Source organism: Carassius gibelio, chromosome A13 (assembly GCF_023724105.1).
Source record: "Carassius gibelio isolate Cgi1373 ecotype wild population from Czech Republic chromosome A13, carGib1.2-hapl.c, whole genome shotgun sequence".
Classification (NCBI taxonomy): Eukaryota; Metazoa; Chordata; class Actinopteri; order Cypriniformes; family Cyprinidae; genus Carassius; species Carassius gibelio.
Window position 1 is genome coordinate 13772738 of NC_068383.1, and position 10317 is coordinate 13783054.

The following is a 10317-nucleotide window of genomic DNA, read 5'->3' on the forward strand; positions in this document are numbered from 1 at the left end:
CCCTTGGGCGATGGTGGCGACATCTCCGCCGACCTCTGCGAGCCCCTGCGGTCGGGGGAACACCTCCACTAGGGGAGTCACCATACAGAGCAGGAATAATGCTGCCCATTCTGCTCAATTTCTCCTCCTTTTTATCTCTCCCTTTGAAACTTTTATTAAGAACAGCTTTCACACTCATATCAAGAGGCTTAAGCAGACAAGCGAGCTGGACTCCCTGATGCTGACGGCCGAAAGTCACCACTGCATGACTTTCCTTCACATCAGCAAAGCTTGAAGTGGGGGCCACATTGAGAAAACACAGACTTCTCAGTTCACAACAGTGTGCCTGCTCCCCTCTGATTTCGGGTTTTGCATGTCATCTGCAATGTCAAATAAAAGTACCTTTAGTTGTTTTTGACAAATCTCAATCATGTGTCTTCTCTCTGAACTTGTTTTATAGATTCTCTGTGGCTTTTAAAAGATCATTGATTGTATTAGACCAGTGCATAGGTTTGTATTACACATAGCAGTGATAAAAACAAAACAAAAAACAGATGAAAAACATTGCATGTGCCAAGAACAAAAACCTAGGATGGGACAGCCTTTCTATAGACAACCTGGAATGCTTTGAAACATCTGAGTGCCTGAACTAATTAAGTTTGGTAAGTAGATGTTATCAGTTCTGGTCTAATTTCACTAAGTACTTTCGGAGGGTTTTCTTGAATCAACTCCACTTCGTGTTATTGCCTGCCCAGGGCTGTTTACTTTTCTCTTAATTGCATTCACAATTCGATAGGGTGAATTACTACTCTATTTACTAGTTACCTTGGAATTTTAGACACACAGTTTAAGGTAATGGAGCACAAATTAAATTGTGCTTTCACTTGCGTTACAACATAACACTTGGGTTACCATTACCCGAACCAACAAAAACTGGCAAAAAAATAAAATAAATAAAAGACAAAATGACACAATTGTGTTTTGTATATATATATATATATATATATATATATATATATATATATATATATATATATATATATATATATATATATATATATATATATATATATATATAACCTTTTATTATTATTCAATCTAAATTGTGGAATGTATGTATGTATGTGCACTGAACAAAATTATAAACGCAAAACATTTGTTTTTGCCCCCATTTTTCATGAGCTGACTTTTTCTATGTACACAAAAGGCCTTTTTCTCTTAAATACTGTTCACAAATCTGTCTAAATCTGTGTTAGTAAGCACTTCTACTTTTCTGAGATAATCCATCCACCTTACAGATGTGGCATATCAAGATGCTGATTAGACAGCATGATTATTGCACAGGTGTGCCTTAGGCTGGCCACAATAAAGGGCCACTCTAAAATGTGCAGTTTTATCACACCACACAATGCCACAGATTTTTCAAGTTTTGAGGGAACATACAATTGGCATGCTGACTGCAGGAATGTCCACCAGAGCTGTTGCCCGTGAATTGAATGTTCATTTCTCTACCATAAACTGTCTTCAAAGGTGTTTCAGAGAATTTGGCAGTACATCCAACTGGTCTCACAACTGCAGACAATGTGCAAACACCAGCCCGGGACATCCACATCCAGGATCTTCACCTCCAAGATCGTCTGCGACCAGCTACCCAGATAGCTGCTGCATTAATCGGTTTTCATAACCGAAGAATTTCTGCACAAACTGACAGAAACCGTCTCAGGGAATCTCATCTGCATGCTCGTTGTCCTCAACTGGGTCTCAACCTGACTGCAGTTCGTCGTCGTAACCGACTTGAGTGGGCAAATACTCACATTCGATGCTCACATTGAATGTACTGCCAAATTCTCTGGCACTTTGGAGAAGTGCTCTCTTCACTAATGAATCCCAGTTTTAACTGTACAGGGCAGATGGCAGACAGTGTGTATGGCGTTGTGTAAGCAAGTGGTTTGCTGATGTCAATGTTGTGGATCGAGTTGCCCATGGTGGCGGTGGGGTTATGGTATGGGGAGGCGTGTTATTGACAACAAACACACATGCATTTTATTGATGGCATTTTGAATGCACAGAGATCCTGTGACGAGATCTTGACATCCGTGACCATCGCCTTATGTTGCAGCATGATAATGCATGACCCCATATTGCAAGGATCTGTACTCAATTCCTGGAAGCTGAAAACATCCCAGTTCTTGCATGGCCAGCATACTCACCGGACATGTCAACAATTGAGCATGTTTGGGATGCTCTGGATCGGCGTATACGACAGTGTGTTCCAGTTCCTGCCAATATCCAGAAACTTTGCACAGCCATTGAAGAGGAGTAGACCAACATTCAACATGCCACAATCAACAACCTGATCAACTCTATGCGAATGATATGTTTTGGCAAATTATGATCACGCCATTGTTGTGAGTTGCCTTTTATTGTGGCCAGCCTAAGGCACACCTGTGCAACAATCATGCTGTCTAATCAGTATCTTGATATGCCACACCTGTGATGTGGATGGATTATCTCAGCAAAGGAGAAGTGCTCACTAACACAGATTTAGACAGATTTGTGAACAATATTGTGTGCTTTTGTGCCTTTTGTGTACATAGAAATGTACTTAGATCTTTGAGTTTAGCTTATGAACAAATGGGGGCAAAAACAAAAGTGTTGCATTTATAATTATGTTCAGTATATGTATGTATGTATTTATTTTCTATCCACAATTAACAGTTTTAAATACGATATGGTGCCATGTTTAAGATTCCTGTCAAAGTCCTGCCAAAGTTCTCATGTAGAATATTTATTGTCTAATGTATTCTGTCTTTGGGTGGAGGTGTGTGTTTGGGGGGATGGGGGGTATGTACTTCTGTGGCTACTTTTATACTACTCCAAGTTCTGTACTGTGAATCTTCAGAGCTTGTTATTCTTCACTCTGTAGAAGTTCTAAATGGTAAAGTTGGAGACCAGGTAGATACCAAACATGCAGACCAGACTTTCTCCACTGGTCTCTTTGAATGCTTCAGCATGTATGATGTCACCAACCAAACATATTTTGTCTTTCTCTGGCTGTCTGAAAATGGAAACAAATGAAATCTCTCCCACAGCCCAAAGCCGGGCATAATGTAACGCAAAAGAAATTATCTATCATGTGGCTGTCACAGTGTCTGGGTTGTTGTTCCCTGGGGTTCCACTAGATGTCCTCCTTGCTCACGATGTCTGTCACCAGATCACTTCCTCCTCCCTTATTTGGTCACCTTCCTCCTTGTTGTGTAATTGATTGTCCCCCACCGTTCTCTTGTTCCCTCATTATCCTTCTGTCTATTTATACCCAGTCTGTCTTAGTCTGTGTTACGGAGTCCTTGTTTAATGTCGTGTATTATTCAGGTCCGTCAACTCTTGCCTTGCCTTGCCTTGCCTTGCCTTGCCTTGCCTTGCCTTGCCTTGCCTTGTCTTGTCTTGCCTTGCCTTCGTGTCTTGTTTATGTTGGATTTGGATTATGTTTGGTTTTGACCCCTGCCTGGACTGTTTACCCCTTTGGATTATCCCTAAATAAACGACTTACCTGCAATTGGTTCTATCTCCGTGCCTCATTGCATCACGTGCCGTGACAGAAGGATTCCTTCACTGCAAGAGCCAGCGTTATGTCAACTTATGTCTCCTCCCCAGCCACAGTGCGGGATAGGAATGGATTTGAAGGAACTCGACTGGTGGTTTTCCGGGGAACCAGAGGAGGTCGCCGAGGAGGAATTGGTCGAGAGGATACTCAGTATCGCTCTCAAGCAGGACCGCCCTTCGACCCGGGGCTCGTGTGGGATGGATTAGAGCCACCGTCTCACCATGGCGGACGGAGAGGTGAGAAGAAGCGCACGCCCGCCATGGTGGCGCCACTGCCCATGATGGCCGCTAGATCAGCGGCAAGAGGCAGGATGGACGCCAGCACAGCGCCACAACCCAAGATTGCCGCCAACCCAGCGTCGCTGCGGTGCATGGCCACCAACCCAGCACCACGAAGCAAAATGGCCGCCAACCCAGCGCCGCTGCGGTGCATGGCCACCAACCCCGCACCACGAGGCAGGAAGGAAGCCAGCCTCACACCACAGTACCAGATGGCCACCAGCTCAGCACCGACGCTCAAGATGGCCGCTGACTCATTTTTAGACTATTTCTCCATGCTGTCACTGATCCTAGAAGTTCCCAAGACTGTTCACGTCAAAGGTGCTGAGCCAGCGCCACAACCCAAGATGGCCGCCAATCCAGCACCACAGCACAAGATAACTGTCAGCCCAGCGCCACAGCACAAGAGGGCCGCTAATCCAGCGCCAATGCCCAAATTGGCCACTGGTCCTGCACCACAGTACAAGATGGCCGCCAGTCCAGCGCCACAGTACAAAATGGCCGCGAGTCCAGCGCCACAACCCAAGATGGCCGCCAGCCTAGCGCCACAGCCCAAGATAGCCGCCAGCCTAGCACCACAGCACAAGATGGTCGCCAGCTTAGAGCCACAGCACAAGATGGCCGACTCAACGTCTGAGTCTCCAGTCAAGGTGCCATTGACTCGCGGGAGACAGGTTTCTACCGTTTCTCAAAGCCTGGCCTGGCCGAGCGGGCGGCTTCTGTCCCCGAGGCGGTGCCAGAGGTCGTTCCCGATGCAGTGACCGAGGCGGTGCCCGAGGCTGTTCCAGAGGTCGAGGCGGTGCCCGATGCTGATCCAGAGGCCGAGGAGGTGGCCGATGCCGAGGCAGTGCCCGATGCCATGACCGAGGTGGAGCCCGAGGTCATGCCCGATGCTGTTCCAGAGGCCGAGGTGGTGCCCAATGCTGTTCCAGAGGCCGAGGCGGCGCCGTTCCCGATGCAGTGCCCGAGGCCGTTCCAGAGGCAGTGCCCGAAGTCGAGGCGCCTCAGGTTTTCACAGACAGTTCAGAGTCTAGTCATGTTCCTGCAAACTCTCCAGAGTCGAGTCAGATTCCGGTAGACTCTCCAGAGTCGAGTCAGGTTCCGGTGGACTCTCTGGAGTCGAGTCAGGTTCCGGTGGACTCTCTGGAGTCGAGTCAGGTTCCGGTGGACTCTCAGGAGTCGAGTCAGGTTCCGGTGGACTCTCAGGAGTCGAGTCAGGTTCCGGTGGACTCTCAGGAGTCGAGTCAGGTTCCGGTGGACTCTCCGGAGTCGAGTCAGGTTCCGGTGGACTCTCCGGAGTCAGGGCTAGTCACCGCTGACCCTACAGAGTCAGGGCTAGTCACCTCTGACCATCCAGAGTCAGGTCAAGTCACCGATCTTCTGGAGTCCAGTAAAGACACCAGGGGATTACCGGAGTTTCGTAGTCCCGTTGGTCCAGCCGCACAGAGGTCAGCTCCACCTTGGGGGGCTCTCGTCCTGACCACATGGCTGTGGTGGTCTTCCGCTTTGACCTGGGGGGCCCTCGCCCCGAACACATGGCTGTGGTGGTCTTCCGCTCCTCCCTGGTGGACTCTGGCCTCGACCACAAAGATGTGGTGGTCTTCCGTTCCACCCTAGTGGACTCCGGCCTTGACCACAAAGATGTGGTGGTCTTCCGCTCCGCCCTGGAGGGCTCTAGCTTCGACCACATGGCTGTGGTGGTCTTCCGCTCCGCCCTGGTGGACTCCGGCCTTGACCACAAAGATGTGGTGGTCATCTGCTCCGTCCTGGGGGACTCTGGCGGCGACCACAAGGACGTGGTGGTCTTCTGCTCCGCCCTGGGGGGCTTCCGCCCTGACCACACTGTTGTGGTGGTGCTCCGCTCCGCCCTGGGGGGCTCTGGCTTCGACCACATGGCTGTGGTCGTCTTCTGCTCCACCCTGGTGGACGCCACATTATGTCCTTCATGGACTTCTGTTTTGTGTTTTTGTTATGTGTCTGCCTGTTCCCCTCAGTTAGTCTGGCCCTCCGTCCCTCCCCCTGAACCTCCTCCGGTCCTCCTCCCTCCTGGTCTCCCTGTTTTATGTTTACATTTCTGGTGTTTGTTCCCCATGTTTTTCTTTTCCGGCCCTCCATCCCTCCCCCTGAGCCTCCACCTGTCCGCCTCCCTCCTGGTCTCTGTGTTGTGTCTTGTCATGGAGCGTCTGGGAGCCGCTCCGTAGAGTGGGGGTACTGTCACAGTGTCTGGGTTGTTGTTCCCTGGGGTTCCACTAGATGTCCTCCTTGCTCATGGTGTCTGTCACCAGATCACTTCCTCCTCCCTTATTTGGTCACCTTCCTCCTTGTTGTGTAATTGATTGTCCCCCACCTTTCTCTTGTTCCCTCATTATCCTTCTGTCTATTTATACCCAGTCTGTCTTAGTCTGTGTTACGGAGTCCTTGTTTAATGTCGTGTATTATTCAGGTCTGTCAACTCTTGCCTTGCCTTGTCTTGCCTTGCCTTGCTCTGTCTTCGTGTCTTGTTTATGTTGGATTTGGATTATGTTTGGTTTTGACCCCTGCCTGGACTGTTTACCCCTTTGGATTATCCCTAAATAAACGACTTACCTGCAATTGGTTCTATCTCCATGCCTCATTGCATCATGTGCCGTGACAGTGGCGAATAGATCTGGCCGTTTGACTAATTCAGTGTAGTTGTAAACAAGTTCTAAAAAAATCTGCTTGTTTTTTTGGTGAAATACCTTCTTGGTGTGATTTTTATGATCTAAGTTTGCACACCACTGCATGAAGACATTGTGTCCTGTCTCATGCAGAGAAAGAGAGAAAAATAGAACACAGGGCTATTATGGGTTTGATCTTGCTCCACAAGGCTCTGATGTTAGTCTCAAGAGTGTTAGAAGGTCAAGAGATGCATTCATAGTAGCACGAAAAAAGCTAACCTCGGGAGACGACAGATTGATAAGATTAAATTATATCACAGACTTTGTATAAAGTATTAAACAAAAATGATTGTAATTAAATTCTAAGATGTCTGCATGTTGCAATTTAATGAACAACGATAAAACCAAACAGGCTTGCTACTAGTATTTTTGCTTTGAGTTTTTTTTTTAAGAGAGACGCATTTCCTGTAGCCAAGTCAGCTGGTAACAATTTCAGGACATATTAAAGCAAATCTTTGCCAAAGAACTTCCCTTTGGGATACTTCGGGAGGCTATGTAAACCAATAATGCAATTATAATCCAGTTTAGTAAGAATCACCAAGTTCTGCATTATTTATATGAGGCACAGTTTAAAAAGAGCTTCCCTGCTGACCTTTAGTAGCTTGTTATACTTTAATACAATAATCTGCACATCTTCATATTACCATCTATGGAGTGCTAGACTGTCTTTTAGAAGAAACTTGATATTTCACAATATCGTTGTTTAAATATAGAAAGTTATGGACTAAATGGATAAAGTAAGCATCATTAAAGTAATTGTGTTTAATATTTTTACAGTTACATTTAATAATTTTGCAGACGCAACTTACAAATGAGGGCAAGAGAAGCAATCAAACCACAAAGCCACATGTGCTGTTACAAGTCCCAGTTAGTCTAACGCAGTACACATAGCAAATAAAACAAATAAATAAATAAAAGGAATAAAAATATTGAGGGAAAATAAATTGAATAGATAGAACTGGTGTTACAGGGTCAAATTGTTATTATCTTTTATATAATAGTTTAATATTTTTATAATATATTTTTATAAAATATAATTTTATATTATATAAAAATAGATAGAATAGAAAAAGAATAAGAGAACATGATAACACTTCAGAATACTGTATTAATGTCATTAATGAAGAACTACACAGAAACAAATAATTAATGCACAAATAACATAGTAACTACTGCTAACTAACAAGAAACTCTGATTAATAGTGCTCAGCTGAAAGTGGGAGTTAATTTACATTAGCAGAAAGCGACATACAGTGCATTCAGGCTATACATTTTTTTACCAGTATGTGTGTTCCCTGGGAATTGAACCCACAACCTTTTGCTTTGCTAACGCAATGATGTACAACTGAGCCACAGGAACACCAAGTTCAATATTAGCTAATCAGTAACTGCTATTTTTTTCATATATGTGACCCTGGATCACAAAACCAGTCTTTAGTCGCTGGGGTATATTTTTAGCAATAGCCAAAAAAACATTGTATGGGTCAAAACTATCAATTTTTCTTTTATGTCAAAAATCATTAGGATATAAAGTAAAGATCATGTTCAATTAAGATATTTTGTACATTTCCTACCATAAATATATCAAACCATAATTTTTTATTAGTAATATTAGTAATAAACAATTTTGAAGGCAATTTCTTAGTATTTATATATCAGATTCCAGATATTCAAATAGTAGTATCTCAGCCAAATATTGTCCAATCCTAATAAACCATACATCAGTGGAAGATTATTTATTCAGCTTTCAGTTTACGTATACATCTCAATTTCGAGAATTGACACTTAAGACTTGTCTTGTTGACCATGGTCACATATCCCAGAGAACTACTTAGAGGTACTATACAGGTTCATAATTAATGTGAATTATGCATAATGTATAATTAATTCTAAAGTGAAATGGTTACCCACTAGTTATGACTAAAATATTACCAAATCCTTTTAAAGGAACTACTAATCATTTGGATAGATATTCTAAGTGAAAAGCTGACTGACGTCATTGTAAGCTTTTGAGATATATGTAAGGTCTTTGATAGTAATGATTCAAGTGTTACTACATCCTTCTTGAGTAATTATTAATTATTTTGATCAGTATTCTAAAGTGAAGATGTCGTTAACCCACTCATAATGACTGAAGTGTAACCAAATCTAGAATATATATATACACACTACTTGTGTCAGTAGGTTACCAAGACCTTCACTTTAGAATTAATTATACATTATGCATTATACATTTTAATTACGGACCTGTTTACTGTGGTTCTTGAGGAGGTATGGAAAACCTAAGTAGTTCCTAGTTAACTAGTAGTGAACTACCACATTAGATTAAGCACTATTCCTTACTAATTCACTATTGCTTACTTGTTACTTGTTATTGCTTAGTGCTAATATTGTGTTATACTATATATATATATATATATATATATATATATATATATATATATATATATATATATATATATATATATATATATATATATATATATATATATATATATATATATGTATGTATATATATATATATATATATGTATGTATACATATATATGGAACATTATTTTAAAGTGTTACTAGTTTTAGAGGGTCAAGGTTTTTTTTAATAAATAAAATAAATCAAGTAGATAGAATAAAAATCAAATGTATAGAATAGAAAATCAAGTGTAAATCTATTATTATAGTTATATATTTATAGCTTGGATTTCCTTGGTGTCTGTTTAGTAAGAGAATGTGGGTTTTTGCCATGCAGAAATCAAAGGAATGTTTGCGGACAGTCAAAACATGGGCAATATTCAGCATAGAATACAGTTTAGTGCAAACGTCTGTTATGTGGCTTCAGTTTCATCAGAGTGGGTACGTGAGATCTGTACAGCATAGTGTTCACATGGGGCATTCATTATCTTAACAAGCACCATATTTGACCCAGGTTGTATGTTTTTCTCTATATGTCATGTCCTATTACTGACTCAAATGGCCTTAATGTTCTTTTGGTGCAGCCTTTGAAGAAACAGCAGATAAGCAGAAGCAAGTTATGGATTGTATGTGGGCCTACTGTTTCATCTTTTATCAGTTATCTCTTTCATTGGGCAGTGATCCTTTCTAACATTTTCATTAATTATCACAGATATTTGATATAAATACCAAGATATACACATTCGGTTGTTGTTGTTGTTGAAGAATCTTGTTCCCATTATAAATTGATCTTTCTGTTTACAGGTTTTACATTTGACTGCCGAAACCATGGCCAGTGCTCTGTGCACCCTGTTAAATCATAGGACACTTATTGTTTGCTTGCTTTATTTGTTACAGTATATAAGAACACAGTATGCTTTCTTTTACTTCTGACACAAGACATAGAGAAAAGCAAAACATTGGGGATGAAAACTGTGCATGGAGAGTCTTAAGTGATAAGCTGCCTTGTTTGTCTGGTATTGTATTGTTTTTGCAGACATGTAATTAGGGTTTCTGAGGTCTGGAGCCAGACAATCCCTGGGACAATGGCTCTGAACAATGTGCAGGCCGGACATGTGAACCCTGCCTCATCACACACAAGGATGTCCAGTTTAGCGTAATAACATAAAGTTAGATATAAATATTATAGGTCAACTGCTTGTTGTGACTACTGGCTATTTAAATTAGCACATTTGTATCTAAAACCTATGTTAATCTGCTCTAGGGACCTTTTGAAAGCTTACTGTTTTGTCTCTTTGCTTCTAATGTTATAGGGAGTAACTAGTAATTCAAAGTAGTGACGATACTA